The following is a 21707-nucleotide window of genomic DNA, read 5'->3' as shown; positions in this document are numbered from 1 at the left end:
TTGCTAGTTCGTTGCACACTTTGACACTCGATATAGTGCAAATGTATCCCGGTGGTGCAAGGAAATGACGTTGAACCAAGTAGACGAAATGCGGTGTTCAAGTTCAGAAGATCCAACAAATGCCTGTATGCCGCTTTAAACGTTAATTTGATTAGTTAGCGCGCACCACGTGACAATGCACCATACACTACACTGCTCCCGAAGGTAGTGCAAACGGTGCAGACACAAAATACACTACTTGACACAAAATCAACGAACTAGACGATACGGTGTTGCACCGTGTAACCAAGTGTGCAGAATAAAAACTTACCTGCGAACTAGTCGAGGCTATTACCAGATTTAAAGGCCCTTGTGGAATGTACGACAATAATTTCAACTTTCAATAATGTATTCACGGAAAGGTTAACTTTGATGGTGGAAGTTATGTAAATTAGCAAGTTACGTGTGACAAATTTATTTACATCAGTGTAAGAAATTATGGAAAGGTGATCAAAATAAGTATTATAATAACATAGTACAGAATAAATGACCATTTAACATACAGGGTGTTTCAATAAAAAGGTAACTTAAAGTATAAAAGAACACCATGTTCAGTTACCTTTTTTATTGAAACACCCTGTATTACAATAAGTATATCTCTCCATGCGAAGCAACAATATTCCAAGCGTAAGTTCGTATGTTATGGGGCGGTAGGGTGTATATAAGTTTCTTCCGTTTCGCGTCACTTCGTCCTCAGTGGGTGTCCAGTCTAAACCCGGAATTGGCATTGGTGCCAGAGATAATTCTCAGTCACGCGATGTTGCATGCTAGAAAAAAGCACTATGGAACTCCTGTTTTTCCCAACATATGGTTAATTTCCACCTCAACAATTGGTCTGAATGATTAAGGTCAATTCCACAACAATATAATTTTGTCTGTAACAGTAACATACTCAAAATTCGACAAAGACTAGCTTTCAGATTGACATCAACAATGATCACAAATAGTTGGGAAAAGGAACATTCCCTCCTACACATGAATACCTAAACAGAGAGTTTCCGATTAGTAGAGATATTGAAAATAATAGAATGGTCGCATATGAATAAAAATAGGAGACGTAGGTCCTAAATAGGAGACCTAGATTCTAAATAGGAGACCAGGATCCTAATTAGGAGACCTAGATCTTAAATAGGAGACCCAGATCCTAAATATTAGACTTAGATCCTAAATAGAAAACCTAGATCCTAAATAGGAGACCCAGATCCTAAATTCGAGACCTAGATCCTAAATAGGAGACCCAGATCCTAAATAAGAAATCTAGATCTTAAAATACTCGGTTTCTGTGTGTTGCCCATTCTACGTCAAGACCCGAACCTGGTGTTGAAAAGTTGCTACTGTATAATTATCATAAACAATTAGCACATGAAACCAAATTTATTACATAAAAGTTCACATTTGTAGCATTTATAATTTAGCAAACTTCCGAACTTCAGTAGAAACGTTTCAACACCAGCGAACGACGCTACCTACCACTGCACCATCGGTGAGGTCCCAAAACTACTATTTTATGCCAAAATATATGCTAATTTTAGTAAATTGTGCATATTCACACTATCGTGGTCCTGAATCTTCTAAAAACTATTTTGTATGCATGTATTCACTACTCACATTTCAACTTATTCTTTGATTGATTGATTTGCTTCATTTTACTTCGGCTTTTGTGCCACTTTTGGCTAATTTGCGAAGATGGGAATGAGTAATGACATGATGAAATTGATGAATGGACATTCACAAACATCCTTGCCCAGGCCGAGATTCGAACCCGGGGACACCTGTCGTCGTAGCGCGATGTGCTAACCACTCAGCCACGGAGTCCGGCGAGTTGAAGTTCATGTTGCTAACGTTAGTAAACATATTTCATATTAATAATTAATAAACTAAAATCATATTGAAATAACAGAACATGCAGTGTAAAAATACAACAATCATGTTTTGTTTACAAAATCTTGTCGTATTACTGATGAATTCAATGAATTCACATGTAGATAAAACTGATTTGCACAGAAAATTTGGTTAAAATCAACAGCCTTTCGTTTGACAGGGTCAAAACAAGAAATGAACGAATGAATGAAATAACTTAGAATAAGTCATTAAGGCACGTTCTATTGGTACACAATCATTCAAGATTTGAAGAACATTTTTTAACAAGGTTTGTTCAGAAAGATTGAAGACTCAGAATTATAAAGTAGTGCAACATTTTATCGTTTCATAAAATATGATAGAAGCTATTTTCGTTCCTTCACATATTTTGCACTGGATTATCTCTTCCTGGATTCCTTCTTCTTGACAAAAAGTATACTTTTTGGTTGGCATTTTTACTTGCCATCTCGGGCCGCTATTGGGCAATGGGCTCTCGTTTGACCCAGAGAATCCCGAGACGGTGTGTAGAAATGTCAAAATTCTTATAATTAGAAAGTTCTCAAGAGATGGTGCTGTGTGTATTATTTATCTCGACTGACAAAGTCGCGGGCTCTATCCCTTGTGTGTGTATTTCCATATGTTCTACAATGACAAGATAATTTTAGAAGGTATTCAAAAGCCATGCCAACCTCAAGTAACCTCTAGTATTAAGCAGAAGTTAAATAATTCCAGCATGTTGTAAGCATGACGTATCTGTAAGTAATTTTAACATTTTAGGCGTCTGATAAGTGCGTCAATGTAAACTCATTGAGTCATCTTGATCTGTCTCGAAAACGCTGATAGAAACCTGTAACGAATTGCGGGTGCAATTTATCCTTCGCCTACGTCCCTGAAATGAATATAATTAAATATTTACTATGTGTCGGTTGCTAACGTCTCCATCAGAAAAGGGAAACAGCAAACAATATCGACTTCACATTAGGCGTTCTTCTATTGATGGCTCAGAATTATAAAGTAGTGCTACATCTTTTCGTTTCATAAAATATGATAGAAACTATTTTAAAATACAACACACGAAGTGTTCGTACGTATCCACGGATAGTTAAATACATTTCGCTTTCATATTAATATCTTACTGCGTATAAAATGTCTAGTGGTATGACATCTAAATTTATTCTAAAAAAAATTGGCGCAGAATTTCTTCTTGCATACTTTTACGTGACACGTGTATCGAAAATATACCGTTAAAGATCGAAATGGCTTTTTAAAATTGAAAGGATGACATTTCTTGTTTTCTACATTATTATTATGATTGTTATTATTATTAATAATAATAATAACAATTGTAATATAAAACTCATTGAAACACTACACCAGGTGCAGGAGCACTAACTTTTTTTAAACACAGAAGCCATTATTATTAAATTATTATTATTATTATTAAATTATTGTATTTTTTTAAAAAAAAGATAGTTTATAACTTCAATATTATATTCCACTGACTTTACCTACATAAGCATAATCATATTGTGATGACAACGGAAAATCAATTGCAATAAACCAAACTTTCTGAACACTGAGTTCCACTGAGGCGAGGTCTTCTTCACGTGATCAATGCTGGTGGCTGATAACACCAATAATTTGGGGAAAACGCTCAAAGTATATTTGCACGGAACCATTTTTCACATGCAACAAAAGTTTGATTGGGGCACACATCGCGTAGATATGTGTCCAACTGGTGTAGCAACAACTGTAATTGTAGAACACGATATTTCTGTTTGTTTGGAACTATTTACACTATGCGGAGCCAGGATTGGCATATTTGTTGTACAAGAAGGGTAAGTATAAACACATTTATATCACTCTGTGTAGAACACAAAGACATTTATGAGTGTCTTTAAACTTTTAGATTTATAATCGTATTGTTATGTTATTGTGCACGGTTTCTATTCCTTTTTGGGTTAATCGTGAGTTTGAGGAATGCTGAAATACATACAAGAACAAACACAATTAACCATCAACAATTTGAACCCAGGACCGTTACACCACATAAGTTGGATTATTATTCAAGTTTGTAAATAACATTCATTTGTGAGTAATAATACAGTGCGTCCAATTCCTTGCGAGGCCGAGAGATCAAGAGAAGTGTGGCTGGCGGCGCTAGCGGAGATGCCGACATTTTCGACATTTTCCCGCTTATTTTTATAACTAACTCCCTAGCCTTCATAAACCCGAAGGTTCATGGCTGCAGCAATACAGGCCTTCCATCTTTCCCTATCTTGAGCAAGATCTATATACTCTTTTCCATCCCTACCGATTTCCCTTAGGTCCATCTCAACGTTGTCCCTCCATCTTCTTCTTGGCCTTCCTACAGGTCTCTTACCATCAGGTTTCCCAACAAGAATCCTGTAAACTCCTCTTTCTTCTCCCATTCGTGCCACATGGCCTGCCCACCTAAGTCTTCTTGATTTAATTATTCTAATAATATCTGGACATGAATACAAATTATGTAGTTCTAAATTATGTAACCTTCTCCACTCACCTGTCTCCTCATCCCTTTTAGGTCCAAATATTTTCCTAAGGATCTTGTTTTCAAATACTCTCAATTTATGTTCCTCTTTCAATGTAAGGGACCAAGTTTCACATCCATATAATACTACAGGCAAAATTACTGTTTTGTATATTTTAACTTTTAGTTTCTTAGATATTAAACGAGAAGACAAAAGTTTATGAAGAGAGAAGTAAGATGCATTTCCTGAATTAAGCCTACTTTTTATTTCCTCTTTAATATAATTTTCATTTGTTAATATTACTCCTAAGTATTTGAATTTGGAAACTGGTTCAAACGAGTTGTTATCAATAATTAGATTTTGATTATTACCTAACACTTGGTTTCGGCCTGTAAGCATATATTTAGTTTTCTCTTTGTTAACTTCCAAACCTATCTCTTTAGCAGTTCTGAAAAATATTTTAGCATTATTCTTAATTGTATTCACATCATCCCCCAGTAAGTCCACATTATCTGCATATGCTAACAACTGAGTCACACCATTTAATTTTAGTCCTTCGTTAGTTTCTTTTACCTTCCTAACAGCATATTCTAAGGCAAAATTAAAGAGCAATGGAGATAATGCATCTCCCTGTTTTAACCCATCATGAATTGTAAATTTATCAGACATATTAATACCCACACGAATTTTACTTTCTGTTTCGCTTATTTTTATGGACATAACAATAGATATTTAGTATTTTAATTGTAGTTAGTGGCTGTATGTGTTGATGATTTTGACACACCCACCTCCTGTGAAACACGGCATGTTCGTTTGGAGAGCTTTCTAACGCTGTCCCAATTTCGTCGAGTTTTTCGTCGGTTAGAATCCGTCGTTTTTGCTTAGGGGTTCTACAATTTAAGAATCCAGTTTCTCGTAATGAAAGGACAAGACGTTAAACCATCTCTCTACCTGGAGGTGAAACGCCAGGGAATTTCTGTGCAAATTGCCTACACACGTCTCGGTATGAGTCTTTTTTCACGTAAGTGTCATACATAAAAAGTCTTTGTTATAACTTGAACTTTGCGGCTGGCATTTCAATCGTCTCACTTACACACAACACACACGCACTGCAATCACACAAAGAAGTAGCACGGCAAGTAACCAAAAACCACGCTCTTTCAAACAGTACGAAATTAACCCTCGCATTTCCAAGCGGGGTATTCTGACTACCCCAGGTTTATTTTTCCATATAATAATTTTATCTGAAGAGCTACATACTTGTGGTTTTAAGACGTTGTCCTAAAACGATTGAAATTGTATTCACACTCGTGACTGACTCAATTTTTTTTGTTTTTGTAGTTATTATTGACAGGATATATTGGTGGGGTTGTGAGACTAACCCGCTTGGTATGAAATGTCTTATCTTCTTATTTCTCACAAATGAAGGTTTTACGAAATATGTCTCTCATTCATCTTCGTTATTTAACTTTTCCATTGTTGAGTTTTACCATACATCCATTGTTTAGCTCAAATAACATATATTGTTCTCTATTGTGTCAGGTTACTATAGTTGAGTTGAATTAGAGCGCGCATACATGACAACGCTGCACTAGTGTCACATACGGTGTTTATGTTCAGTTTAAATACTTTTAATAATTTGAAAAACTGTATTTCAATACTAAATAAAGATATTCATTGAAAATAACAGAATCGAAAAACAAATATTACACTAAATCACAAAATTGTATTGGGGTAGTCAAAATACCCCACTTGGTAAAATAAAGATGTCGAAAAGCTTGGCAACGGGAGGGTTAACACGCTCTTGGTTCAAGGTCTGTTCCTCACTCAATTCGCAGCTATGTCCAGGGCACCTGTAGTCGCAAAGGAAAGAACAACTCAAGCTCTGAGCTTTCAGATTGTAAACAATGCTCACGAAAACCATTGACTTTTAACGGTTTAGTCTGCAACGTAATCTTCATACAGTGTTACACATTCGAAACCTCCAAACGATTCCGAGCGAAGCAAAACGCTTTCGAGGGTAAACTTAAGCGGGACGTTACTGGTCGAAAATGTTGGCATCTCCGCTAGCGCCGCCCGAAACACTTCTTCCGATCTCTCGGCTTCGCAAGGAATTGGACGCACAGTAATTTCGACATTTGACACTCTTTTAAGTCTGCTCGTCTCTTACACAACTAAATCTATTAAGGAAATTTTGATACTAAAAGGCATGCCATGTCTCACACAGACGTAGTATGCCACCTACGTCCAATGAACGAACATTTAAAACACAATTGCAATTTTGGAAACTGAATTTGTTTTACAAGCTTCAAATCGAAATAACTAACTTACAATTGTTATTATACTGTTGATAAAAATCTGAAAATTTACCCTCCAGATGAAACCAATACTGATGAGCATACCTTATTTGTTGCAGGTTTTGTGGCAAAGTTCTCGTCAGTAAAGTGAAGTCGTTCACGTTCTCAATAAAATGAGTGGATATCATTCATACTTGACACTAATATGGTAAGTGTGTATTCCGGAGAAGAAATAAAGTTTTTATTAACATAGAAATGCAGTATTATAAGTAGGGCTCGCATAGTTATGCACTAAAAAAACGCAAAATATGCGCTAATAAAGTGTCAAATATGCAGTTTAAAAATCCGTTTAATTTATAAATCCTGCATATTACAATCTATGAAAGATTTCATGCCAGGCAATGAATATGCATTATTCTGAATGCTAATTGGCTACACAATTTTTTTTACAATTAATATGGTTCTGCGTTAAATAAGGCCTCCCCGATGGCGCAGTGGTAGTGTCGTCGCCTTGTAATCAAGTGGTCAGGGGTTCGGGCACAAGTGGTGCGGATCGCACTTTAAAAAACTGTAGGTTCAGTACCGATTAGCCTTCCTGTGTACGAAGTGGACTTAAGACACCAAAGTAATCACCAATCAATCAATCGTTAAATGAAACACAATACATTGCAGATCAAGATCATGATTGAATTTGATAACAACATGTCTCAAATTTTCGAACTTGAAACTCCTTCTGTTTTCAGCTAGAATAGTCTTATATTCAGAAACACACGTTCCTCTTCGCAAGATACAAGTGGACTGTATTTTAGGGCAACAGAGTCAGACACATCAAGTTCCAGATCATCCACACGTCCATTTGTATGCAGAATTTTCCAAACTTTCACCACTGTTCTTTTTCAATACTGCATCCAAAAAATAAATGCAGTATATGCTCGGTGTTGGTTGTGGGCACAAAAATATGCACAACATCAACTTATTTTCATACAAATATGCACCTGCATATGAAATATGCATTTTTAGTTAAAAATCCTTAAATATGCATTTGCATACGCAATATGCAAAACGCATATGTATCCGAGCCCAAATTGTAAGTATTAATGAAATTATATTCATTTACGTGTTCTGTCTTGTCTGTAAGAACCATGCGGAATTTAGTTAGATATTGCTATAACCTGTTCCAACTATCTGTGGAGTAGGAGAGCGAAAACAAGTCTGAGCGCAAGTAGTGACGCGAGACTGTCCCGCCAATGAACATGTAAGTGAGAGGGAACGGGATTGCTTGAAGGGGAGTGACTGCAGTTAGCAGCCTTCGCAGCAGATGTACTGATTCGGTTAGCCCACTTCATTCCCCCCCTTCTCTGATGCTATGCGCGGCCTGGCTTCAGAGATACTTGGGACAGGGTATAGTTAGTTTACATTTTTAATTACACAGGTACATATAAGCTGAGTATCCTGTTACGAGTTGATGACGTCACTATGGGCAAATATTACGTCATTTCTTGTGAACAGAAGAATTATAGTTTCTAGTAAGACCCCATGCAATGAGGTTATATGTATACAGAAAATCTCTTAATTTCTAGAATTACGTGTGAGCGTTACGAAATTCAAAGGTTTGTTGATTTCTATAAATTAAGTTTAGTATCTTGACGTGGATAAAACTATCTGAAGCCTGAGTAGGGTGCGATGTTTAAGTATTACCAGGCACATTGTTCAACATTATGCTTATTTTCTTCGTTTTCGGCAATGAGAGTCTCAAAAACTAAAATTAAATGCCTTACAAGCTACTGACAACGTCTCAAACAGAATATTCCGTAAGAACAGGAGGATGTAATAGAAAAAGTATTGAAAACAGAAATGCCTAATTTGACGGGCAATACTTATCCATGCAATATGCCACTAAGACAAACATTGTACAGCATCAGCGAAAATACTAGTATTATAAATATGAAAATAGCCCGTAGCGTTGATGAAAGGGGCTGTAGGGGTAGAAGCCCTTCAGTGAACAAATAAAAACAAAACAAAATCTAATAGTGGTTGAATGTTAGGTGTTTCTTTGTGTAATTTAGACAGTCTAAAAGATTTCGAACTCCCAAGGTCGAGTCTCGAAATCAAGTTTATTACTAACGCGCGATTTTGGTATATGCAAATTACTAAATTTCATTTTTAAATTCAGAATGTGCTCAGAAAGCTTTTTTTAATAATTTTAATTATTATTCTTAACTTTTTTGTATTTCTTTACTTGTAGGCTTATATTGTGGGAACGCACTGCTGGGTTTCTTAAGTAGTAATAATAATGTTATGCAAGATGTTCTTCACATACTAAAACATAAATGAAACATTCCTAAATATGCTAAACCTTTTGTTTAAAATCAGAAATGCAAACTACGAATTTCAAAATACAGGGTGATTTCAAAAGGACTTTACAACTTTGAAACCATATATAAATTTATTCAGATAACTTACAGAGTCGGATGAGGTGCCATTGCAAAGCGAAACACATCAAACTTTTACTGACGTAGTTCATTAGTATCGAACTTACCCACCAGTAGCGCTGTCAGCATTGTTCTTGAAAATAGCTACTTTTACAGGTGCTGAACGTGCTCGCTGTGTGGTTTTGTTTTAAGTTAACCAAGATGGACGCCTTTACTATAAGCAAGATGGGGCACCACCTCACTACCACGTAGAAGTCCGAGATTTTCTTGATACCCAATTCCCAGGTCGGTGGATTGGTCGTGGAAGTCCAATGTCATGGCTATCTCACACCCAGATTTGACCCGCTAGATTTTTTCTTGTGGAGTTTCGTTAAATTTCACGTTTTTGTACCACCTTTACCTGCTGATCTTGCTGAGCTGAGACTAAGCTTGAACTTCCCGAGTATAGAAATAGATTGCAATTCTTGTTCTTTTCTTGCACTGAATGATCACTACAACGAAAACACTTAATAATGCAATGTAAATTTGCCTTTGCCAGGTTCTACATAACGCATACACTACTGTTAAATTACCTACATGCGGAGACGAGCAACAACTGTAGCAATTTGTAGATATATAATACATTGGAGTCATTCCATGCCAAATCAACACAGATATGTGCAATTTCCAACCTGACCATCTCCGATTTTCATGAAATTTGGGGAGTTGGAACTTTGCATGGAACTTAGTAACTATGAAAATTTTGAGTCTCGTGCGTCTTGTAATTGTTAAATTATTCAAGGTCAAAATTCGCATAAATTGCTCTTTTTGAGCCAGCTTAGCTTTACTAAATGTGCTGTAACTCCGCCCCTATTTCGTCTAGAAATACCAAATAAAGCTTATTGTACAGGGAATTCAACAAGCTTTCCAGTAAGCCTACCTTTGCATAAAAATATAATTTTGTCACGTGAATTTGGCCTTTGACCTTGAATATCTCAAAACATGTCATCAACAAAAATCATGAAAATAAGATATTTGGTCCCTCATGCCATACTCTAAAATATGATTCTGGGACTGTAATGGGATCAGAAGGTACAACATAATATGCGTAACTATGTGACTGATAAAAGCGTCATTACATGAACTATGACGAGTAAAATTTCCCTTAACACCCCCCTACAAAATGTAAAGGAGTTATCCTGGGTATAACTGGTCATGAAAGAAATAGGTTAGGCACAGGGAGATCCCTAGCCGTGTGTGTCAAGCGCAGGTCAAGCATATTGTTGACCGCCATATTGAATTCAACGAAAAATTTCAAAGGAAAGGGGGTGATGTGATATATCAATTCAGGCTAGAATTTCACGAGAAATGAAGTGACGAAGGTGAAGTGACGTGCTTAACCTGACGTGCCTAACGTCCCTGTGACTAACCTATTTCTTTCATGACCAGTTATACCCAGGATAACTCCATTACATTTTGTAGGGGTGTGTTAAGGGAAACTTGACTCGTCATAGTTCATATAATGAGGCTTCTATCAGTCACATAGTTACACATATTATTTTGTATCTTCTGATCCCATTGCAGTCCCACAATCATGTTTTGATATGTTTTAGAGTATGGAATGAGGGACCAAATATATTTTTTTCATGATTTTTGGTGATGACATGTTTTGATGTTTTCAGATATTCAAGGTCAAAGGCCAAGGTCACATGACAAAATTATACTTTTATCCAAAGGTAGGCTTACTGGAAAGCTTGTTGAATTCCCTGTACAATAAGCTTAATTTGGTATTTATAGGTGAAATAGGGGCGGAGTTACAGCACATTTAGTAAAGCTAAGCTGGCTCAAAAAGAGCAATTTATGCGAATTTTGACCTTGAATAATTTAACAATTACAAGACGCACGAGACTCAAAATTTTCATAGTTACTAAGTTCTATGCATAGTTTCAACTCCCCAAAATTCATGAAAATCGGTGATGGTCAGGTTGGATGCTGTGTTGATTTCGCATGGAATGACTCATTGCAAGCCATAACACTAGGGAACAAATTTAATTTTTTTCTGTATCCTGGTTAAAATATAGCGTTCCTAACTAATTTCGATGCGAATAATTCATAGAAAGTCTCAAAATTTGTGTATCACGTCACATTTCCGAGACAGGGTGTCCCAAATGTCACACAACAGAGACTTTGAACGTTCTTAACTTTCGTACAAAAACGATAGAGACATGAATCTTATATTAGTTATTAGCATTATGTGTATGGATATTCTTTAAACATTAAACACGAAAATAATTCTCTGCATGAACGTACAGTATGGAATAAAAGCTCGTAAATTGTAAAAAAAATATTGTACAAAGGAAAAGAAACATGGATATAAGACAGATATGTAGTCCCTTGAAATATGTTTTGATGTGTATCGATGGTCTCAATAGGTATTTACCGAATTTATCAAATGACGATACATTCTTATGCATTCTATGCATAAAAGGTAAAAAAAAGGTAACGTTCACCGTGCCTTGAAGGCACATTAGAGGATTTGGGAGTCATTACAGACGATTTATGGGGTTAATCATGCCATATATATACACTATGTGGAAGAAAGTCATTGGACACCTCGGTTTCAACTCTGAAACGAACTCCTCATGGAAAAGAGAGTACAGACGGATATATGTACGGCAGCAGGAGGCTTCTCAGATCATTCGCTGATAAAATGACGGACAGGAAAGGGCTCAGCATGTTTGAAAGATGGATCATAGTAGGCTGCTCTATAGGAGGCATGAGTATACGTAGCATAGCTGATGCCCGACAGGTCCCTAAATCAACTGTAGCCTTTGTCATCAAGAAGTCGAAGGAAAAGGGACACTGCAGACCCACGAAATTGGACGACCGGGACAGGAGAGTGCTGAAGAGGGAGATTCGGAAAAACAGGACCCGTCCGATGCATTCGATTGCAGGACAGTTTCAAAGTGCGACCAATTTGACTTTTTCGACCAAGACACTTCGCAAGGAGGTCTATGCGTTCGGTTATCATGGTCGAGCCGCTGCCCACAATCCCCTGATAACAAAAAACAATAAACGGCAGAGATTACGCGGGTGTAAAGAGCTGAGAAACTGGACGGTGGAGCAATGGCGGAAAGTCCTATGGAGCGATGAATCACGCTTCACGCTGTTTCGATCACATGGGAGAGTGTGGGTATGGTGATTACCCGGAGAACGTCTGTTACCCGAGTGTGTAGTGCCCACAGAGAAATATGGTGGTGGCGGCATCATGTTCTCGGGTTGTTTCAGCTGGCATGTCGCGGGGCAACTGGTACCAGTGTATGGCCACATGACGTCTGCGTCCTACCGAGATATTCTCGACAACTCGATGCTCCCCACGTTGTGGCGTTTCTATGGAAACGAAGAATATGTGTTCCAGGACGATAATGCGACTTGTCATGTTTCCAGGGCTACCATAGAGTGGTATGCAGAAAATAATGTCACCCGACTGGATTCGCCTGCTCAGAGTCCTGACCTCAACCCTATCAAACATCTATGGGACGAACTGGAGCGCCGATTGAGGTCGCGATCGCCTCCTCCTTCTACACTTCCAGGGTTGGTGACTGTACTGCAGGAGGAATGGCGGAATATCCCACTCGGTGTACAACACGACCTTGTGCCACGTTTACCGACCACCTATTGATTGCAAGAAAACTGATGGTATCCGCTGACATGTGGTGTCCAATGACTTTCTTCCACACAGTGTATATATATATATGTTTAAAAAGTTACGAAGTGTAGTGGCTACATTGGTCGTGTCAGAGTGCAGTACCAGGTGCACTGACAATTAATTTCCCGATGAAATATAAGATTTGAAATTTATCGTGCAAAAAAGTAACCTACTTATCTTGTACTATCTAACACTATATTTTAAATTTGAAAGAATGTTCCTGGTCACCAGAAATGTTGAATTCTACTGTGCTGGATAGTGATTTAGTAATTGGGAACCCCTCAGTATGTTGTGCCGACTTCAATGCTGAGGGCACATGGGCATATGCATATACTATAATTCTTGGAGGAAAAGCCACGCTTTACAGTGCGACAACTAAAAAAAATTGTAACCTGGTCCCTTGGTTAAAGCCATATCATAGATATATCACAAGGCATTGAATGAATACCATTTAACCATCCTCTTAGTGTTACAGCACAATTATGATATGTACAGTGTCTCTCAAAAGTTTTAGGACAACGACATTTTAAACTATGCAACCCAATTTACACAAGACGTTCGTGGGTTGCGTGTAGAACTAGGCTCAATTTCAGGGTTGCCACATGCACAATAGATATTTGTAAAATACGCGAAAGAAATAAAAACAAGTATTATTGTATAAAAGTATTAAAAATATCACTATTATATCGCATGTGACAAAATTACTTCTCAAAGGAAAAAAATAGGTTTTCTAGTATTTGATTGCTGATGAGTCTACAGAAAGGAAAAGAGGTGAGAGAAAACGAGAGGTGACAAAGTGCAGGAGAAAGAGAAAGCGAAAGGAAAAGACGAAAAGTAGAGGAGAGAAGAAAGAGAGGATAGACGAGGAGAGGAGATGTAGTGAGGAGAATGGAAAAATATTCTAGGAGAGATGAGCAAAGAAGATAAAGGAGAAGAAAAACGAGATGAGAGAAGAGGAGACGAGAAGAGGGGAGTGGAGAGTAGAGTAAAGGAGAGAAAAAAAGAGAAGAACGAAAAGAGGAGGAGAAAAGTGCAGTCGAGTAGGAAATCTAAGACAGGAGAGGAGATACGAGGAGTGGAGATGAGTGGGATGGAGATAAGATGCGAGAAAAGTAGTGAAAGCGATATGAGAAAAGAGCAGAGCAGAAGGAGGGGAGAGAAGAAGGAGAAGGAGAAATGAGAAAAACAGAAGGGACTGAAGAGAAGAGGTAGTTGCAGAAAATATCGTCTAAGCGTCAAGAATTGATGCATTGGTCAAATTGTCGACATGAAACATTCAATAACATTTTGAAATGTATTGGAGAATGTATTAGATCGGTGCGAAATGCCTTTTGGCTGAGTTCAGAGCAAGATAAAATCTTCCATGTAAGATCTTTGATTTTACCTGCGATTATACCACTAAAAGCATGAATGTAATTTTAATATTTATAAGAATTATCCAATTCTTGTCCACTTCTCGGTTCGTTGAAATGGAGATTTTGTAATTTAATATTTCCCCTCCCCGCATCGTTAATTCCAAACTGAATTATTCCGTTTCACACGACGTGGACAATGAACACAATGGGCGGTCCCAGGTTCGATCCTCCATGCAAGGGGTTCTTTTGCTTTTTTTTAAGTCCCCTTCTATTAAACAAGAGCATGGTGACATTATTTGTAATAGCGGTGTATAGTGGCTACATTGTCCTGCGTATGGAATTTATAAAAAATAAACAAATAAATGATTTGACACACGTTCAAAGGGATATTTTTATGTATAAGATCGTGAATTACGATACTCTAACGATAACTGTGTACAGCTTCAAAGACAATGAAAAATATTAATGAAATAACTATTTATATTTGTGCAATTCAGGACATACTAATTTTACCCCTTTTCCCACTCGAGTTCAATGCAAGGATACATCCGCAAATATCGAATGAAAAGTTTTCATCATGTGCAATTCTCCATTAAATATTTTCGCCGAGTTTTACTACCTTCGTTTCCTTTGTTAGAAACAAGTATTATTTGCACATTACATGTAGGAGGAGAGTTGCATCTTCATTTCACATTGATCAGCTCCTTCTACTTACCTTCAGGAGCGAAAGTTTGTAGGGTAGTGTTTACCGTTCAGGACTGTCAATCTGATGGTCGTAGGTTCAAACCCTTCCTGTGGCAGAAAATTTTCTAAAGTTTTAGACGTATCCCATTGTGTTCATTGTCCACGTCGTGTGAAACGGAATAATTCAGTTTGGAATTAACGATGGGGGGGAGGGGAAATATTAAATTACAAAATCTCCATTTCAACGAACCGAGAAGTGGACAAAAATTGGATAATTCTTATAAATATTAAAATTACATTCATGCTTTTAGTGGTATAATCGCAGGTAAAATCAAAGATCTTACATGGAAGATTTTATCTTGCTCTGAACTAAGCCAAAAGGCATTTCGCACCGATCTAATACATTCTCCAATACATTTCAAAATGTTATTGAATGTTTCATGTCGACAATTTGACCAATGCATCAATTCTTGACGCTTAGACGATATTTTCTGCAACTACCTCTTCTCTTCAGTCCCTTCTGTTTTTCTCATTTCTCCTTCTCCTTCTTCTCTCCCCTCCTTCTGCTCTGCTCTTTTCTCATATCGCTTTCACTACTTTTCTCGCATCTTATCTCCATCCCACTCATCTCCACTCCTCGTATCTCCTCTCCTGTCTTAGATTTCCTACTCGACTGCACTTTTCTCCTCCTCTTTTCGTTCTTCTCTTTTTTTCTCTCCTTTACTCTACTCTCCACTCCCCTCTTCTCGTCTCCTCTTCTCTCATCTCGTTTTTCTTCTCCTTTATCTTCTTTGCTCATCTCTCCTAGAATATTTTTCCATTCTCCTCACTACATCTCCTCTCCTCGTCTATCCTCTCTTTCTTCTCTCCTCTACTTTTCGTCTTTTCCTTTCGCTTTCTCTTTCTCCTGCCCTTTGTCACCTCTCGTTTTCTCTCACCTCTTTTCCTTTCTGTAGACTCATCAGCAATCAAATACTAGAAAACCTATTTTTTTCCTTTGAGAAGTAATTTTGTCACATGCGATATAATAGTGATATTTTTAATACTTTTATACAATAATACTTGTTTTTATTTCTTTCGCGTATTTTACAAATATCTATTGTGCATGTGGCAACCCTGAAATTGAGCCTAGCTCTACACGCAACCCACCAACGTCTTGTGTAAATTGGGTTGCTTAGTTTAAAATGTCGTTGTCCTAAAACTTTTGAGAGACACTGTACCATGTGACGCCCATGGTTATCTCCCCGCGATAACCAAAGTACAGACGGTATACTATCTTTACACAATCTGTGATGTTTTTCCATTGCAATTTTGGAGTGCATTGGTAAAAAATGTAGCATAATATGTTGGGATGATATACACAGCTCAGGGGTTCTTTCAGTCGACATAGTTTATCACAGCACAGTCCACTGTGTTACTGCACAAGTAAAATGCTGTACACTGCATGTTGATTTATTACGATATGTATTAATATCCTTTATTGTAGGGAACAGCGTTCCAATAAATATCACACGAATGAGGAATAATTACATGATGATTTGGCACGCAAACAGTATGCAGTGTTGCCAGATTACAGAAAAGCGGAATTCAGCGATATACACATTACCCATATTATACATTATATGACGTCACGAGCATCTCGAAAATGGTACGTGATGGAGAAAAATGAGTGGCAAATCCGAAATCAGCATGCCGAAATTAGTTAAGAACACATATTCGCTAACAGGATACAAAATGGCTGTTCCCTAGTGTAATTCACGAGGGGGTTCCAACACTGAAAAATGACTATGTTAATTATGGGAATATCTAATTTGTTTGTTATCTAGAAAGTAGACATACGGGATAAAATTTTGACCACCATTCAGCAGAGCCACATTGCCCACATCCAAGAACACGGTGACGCACTTGCGGACTATTTTCTGGAATCGAATTATTTCACGAAATTCAGATATTCATTGGCCTCCAAGTTCACCAGATTTGTCAGCAGAAAACTTTTTTTCTTTAGTGATGCCTCAAAGAACGGGTGAATGTTACCAAACCCCAAACAATGCAGCAGCTTAAGGAGAACATCCGTCCAGAAATTCAAGCCATGACACTGGCAACATTGACACGTATAATGATGGATGTTGTAGCAGAAGTTCCTGCGTGCGAAATCATTATTATAGTGACATTTACTTGAAATAATTTTCCACAAATAGGTGAAAGAAATCACCCATATGTAATGTACCGTGCGTCCATTTCGATCTGCAGCCGAGAGATCGGGAGAAACGTGGCGGGTGGCGCTGGCGGAGATGCTGACATTTGCGGCCTGTAATGCCCGCTTATTTTTATGGACATATGCAGACATTTATATAAATATTGCAAAACGAGCGCTAACCTGTGTTATAAGAGTTGTTCAAACTGATATCCACCAAGTGCCAAGTGTGTAGACTTTCGGGGAGAATACGTTGAATAGCCTGAAACTTTCGTGCCTGTAGCTAAAGTCCTTCTGGGTCGGGCCGAGAACTTATCAGCCCCCCTCGTAACGTCAACCTTGCAGCTGGCATTCCAATCCTCTCACTGACACAACACACATACACACTGCAATAACACAAACAAGTAACGGCAAGTAACCAATAATAACACTCTTGCGCACAGTACGAAATTAACACGCTCTTGGTTTACATTGCTCGCCACTATATTCAACTCTGTCGCGAAGGAACAAAAAACTCGAGCTCGGGATTTCGGATTGCAAGGAAGCTCACGAACACCATTGACTTTTAACGGTTTCGTCTACAGCGTAATCTTGATACAGTGTTGCACATTCGAAACCTCCAAACGATCCCCATCGACACAAAACTCTTTCAAGGATATAAACTTAAGCAGGACGTTACTGGTCAAAACTATGATTAAAATGGTTTATTATCTGTGGCTCTTTACATTGTTTTTTAAAGCGTATTTTTTGTGTATATAAGGGCAAAACTTGGATGAATTACAGATGATAAATTATAACACAGGTTAGTGCTCGTTTTGCAATATTTATATAAATGTCTGCATATGTCCATAAAAATAAGCGGGCATTACAGGCCGCAAATGTCGGCATCTCCGCCAGCGCCACCCGCCACGTTTCTCCCGATCTCTCGGCTGCAGATCGAAATGGACACACTGTACATAATACCAGGAAATCAATAAATACCACTATCATATGCTCTGCTGAAATCGCTCCGTGACTTATGGTCCGCCCTGTATAACGAAACCTGACCAGCCTTCTCGCATATGTGCCCAATAGTAGGAATAAACGTGTGAATAGGTCGTGCAGGTTAGATTCCATGCTGCAAGAGTAATTTACACAGCGGACAATATATGCGTGACGTCAGTCAGTGATGAAGGTTATCTTTGAGTTGCTAAAGCTGTCTCCATCTGCTAGTCAACCAGAGTCATGATATTCCAGGAGTCTCAAAGTTCAAATCAAGTACAGTGAGTTGAAAAAAATTAAGAACATAATGAATCTGTAAAAAAAAACACACAAATATGTCCATGCATAAGTTGTATAATATGTCTTGTCTTCTTCATTTAGGTTCATGCTCCCCTCAGCAGAAGCCGCATACAATATGTTCGATTTAGATAAGGAATACACAAAGAATATGCCTCCGATGGAAGGACGTAAGTTTTCATTTATATATTTTAAGGAAGAGATGAAGAAAATCTGAAAAACAGTATCCTATCTATGTCTCGGAAAATATAAAATGCTAATGTCTGGGAGATTGTGACACTGAAGACACAGGCATTTTTTTTCACGCGTACTGTACATATCCATCTATCTGTGGAAGTAATTAATCGATTTATTTCAAATATTCGATACCATCCAAAATATTCAGTCGAGGTGTAGGAATGGTTTACAAGTAGAATGCACTGAGAATTATAACTTTTAATGAGGAAATTTTAAAAAAAATCACAATTAATTTAGAAGATACATGGAAGTACCAAATAAAACTTGGGGCGTTTTCCCTCTTGGACTTGAAACCAGAAAAGGTTAGGATATGAAGGATTGGACTGACCAGAATAGTAGTGTTATCTTAAACCTTAATGGTTCGTTTATAAACAGTGGTTATTTTCAAGTCGATAGTGAGAGTATGAGGAATATACAAATAAATGAAGTAGATATTATGTTAAATATTATAAACAAGACAGTTGCCATAGCAATAGGAATTGTCCTTAAAAGATTACAGCGGGAGGGTAATGAAATGAGATTTTGACAAACTGTGAACTGCAAAGACGTAGAAAGAACGGCAGATCTACAAGCCCAAGGGAAAATAATTAATTGGGAATAAGGAATTTGAAGGACAGAGAAAAACGGAGAATCCTTATAGGAGCAGATATATAGATAGAACAAGAAGTATATTTTGTTCACAATAATCACAACGATAATGAACAAAACTCGAATCATCATTTTCGTGATTTTTCAAAAGAGCAGTGAAATATTAATTTTAATTGTCCTTAAATTAAGTAAATAATATAATACCTTTATGGTTATAAAGCTAAAAATATTTGGCAAGTTTTTGTTTATTATTTTTACTCATTGTTTCCAGACAAACCAACATTAGTTCGGATAATCTTCAAGGTCGATAGGATATCAGATATCGTGGAAGAGAAAGGGGTAAGCAAAATATATTAAAATATAAGAGTAATTATGTAATTATTTGCAGTTTTTACTGAATGTTGGATTTACATAAACTTATCATGGATAAATAATAACGAAGCAGGGAAATGATCTTGGAATCCATAAGAACAAACTATTCAAGAGCACAGTCTTGCAAACAAATGTCTTGAATTTAAAAAAAAAGTGATTCAACTTTTCACCATCGATTATGAAATCAAATGTTTCTCTTCCCATTTACTGCCTGAACTATTATTCCCATAGCAAGTAATACCTTTACGATTTTCCATTCAATCTTATTACAAGGCAGAGTCAAATGAAAATCTTAATTTGATTTTGTTTCTTACATAGTAGATTTCTGTATGTAGGGTTGCACACGTTTGCTTCATTTTAGCACAGACCTATTGCCGATCTACATATATTTTCAACTTTGAGTTAGTGCCTGTATTCCTTAAGAAGAATAAGTCTTTGGGGTCTACGTGCTGTCACTTATGAGGCACTGCGAAGACCTTTCCACCCATCTGCCTGCCAACTGAGGCCATTGTCGAACTTTCACATAGATGTTGAATTTTCATTTTCCGAGAACTTTCTGTAAGTTTTATACTACAGAGAGCAAGAAAAACACTTCTCTTCACTGGTGCAAGTGTGTAAAGGAGGCGCCATCTTTAAATTTAAAAAAATGCCGTTTTGAAGCTGACTTGATTAGTGTTTCAGCCTTGAAGCCAGTCGTTTTGTAAATAATAGGTGATACCTCATGTAAATTTGAGCTGTATACAGTCTTCCCTACCATATTTATTGGACATTTATAGTTTTAATTTGACTCATGTAATATTTTTGCCCATTTTTTGATGCCCAGCATAACATAAACGACTATTAAATTTTGCAGATATAGCTTACATACTTACATCATGTTCATCAATAGTATTTCAGTTCATAGTTATTAAGTTTCATCTTCGTTCGGTACTCGGCAATCTTCATCGATCATTTTCATTTGAATTTACTCACAAGTTCATTTATATTTCTACTGCCAGTTATTGTTTTAATTTTCACTTTATCACTCGACATTGTTTCAGCGACCGTTTATATTCCAAGTTACTCTACCACAGGACATTGTTTCAACGATCGTTTGTATACACAGTTACTCTAGCACTCGGCATCATTTCAGCGATTGTTTGTATTCCCAGTTACTCTACCACACGACATTATTTCAGCGCTTGTTTGTATCTCCAGTTACTCTGCCACATTGTTTGAATGATCGTTTGTCTACCCAGTTACTCTAACACTGGCATTATTTCAGCGATTGTTTGTATTCCCAGTTACTCTACCACACTACATAATTTCAGCGAATGCTTGTATCTCCAGTTACTCTACCACACGACATTGTTTCAACGATCGTTTGTATACCCAGGTACTCAAGCAATCGGCATTATTTCAGCGATTGTTTGTGTTTCCTGTTACACTAGCACTCGACGTTGTTTCACAATTATTTGTATTCCCTATTATTTTCACTTTTTGCTCTAGGACTGTACATTATCTCAGCGATTTATTTTTATCCCCAATTTTTTTGCACTTATACTCTAGCACTCAACATAGCTTCAACTATTATTTGTATTTCCAATTACTTTAGCACTCGACAGTGTTTTAGCGAGTGTCTATTCCCCATGGTATTCGCGCTTATTCTTGCTCTCGACATTGTTAAAGCTATTGTTTCTAAACTAACTAACTAACTAACTCTCTAGCCTTCTTAAACCAGAAGGTTTATGGCCTTCGATCTGTCCCTATCCTGGGCGAGATCAATCCAATATTTTACATCCTTACCGATTTCCTTTAGGTCCATCTCAACGTTATCCCTCCATCCTTCTATTGGCCTTTTCGATCTTACTCTGGCACTAGACATTGCACCAGCAATGTCTTCTATTCACAGTTAACATCTAGCTTTCTGTAGCAGTAGACAATATTTCAGCGTCTGTTTCTATTTCTAGCTATTTCTTTCTCTCTTGTTCTAGTACTCGACATTATTTGAGCGATTGTTTCTATTATAAGTTATTACTTTCACACTTACATTCGAGTCACGTGCAACTGCAGATAATTATTGTTGTATTATTTTCAACAAATAATTGTTATTGGTTTCAAATTTACCGTTCAGTCAATTCACTACCTCCTTGTACGTATTTTTGCATTTCAGGAGATCGAATTCAGCGGATCT

Source organism: Lepisma saccharinum, chromosome 15 (genome assembly GCF_977018435.1).
Source record: "Lepisma saccharinum chromosome 15, izLepSacc3.1, whole genome shotgun sequence".
In the NCBI taxonomy this organism is placed as follows: domain Eukaryota; kingdom Metazoa; phylum Arthropoda; class Insecta; order Zygentoma; family Lepismatidae; genus Lepisma; species Lepisma saccharinum.
The sequence above is the reverse complement of the archived record's forward strand: the minus strand, read 5'-3'. Positions refer to the sequence as shown.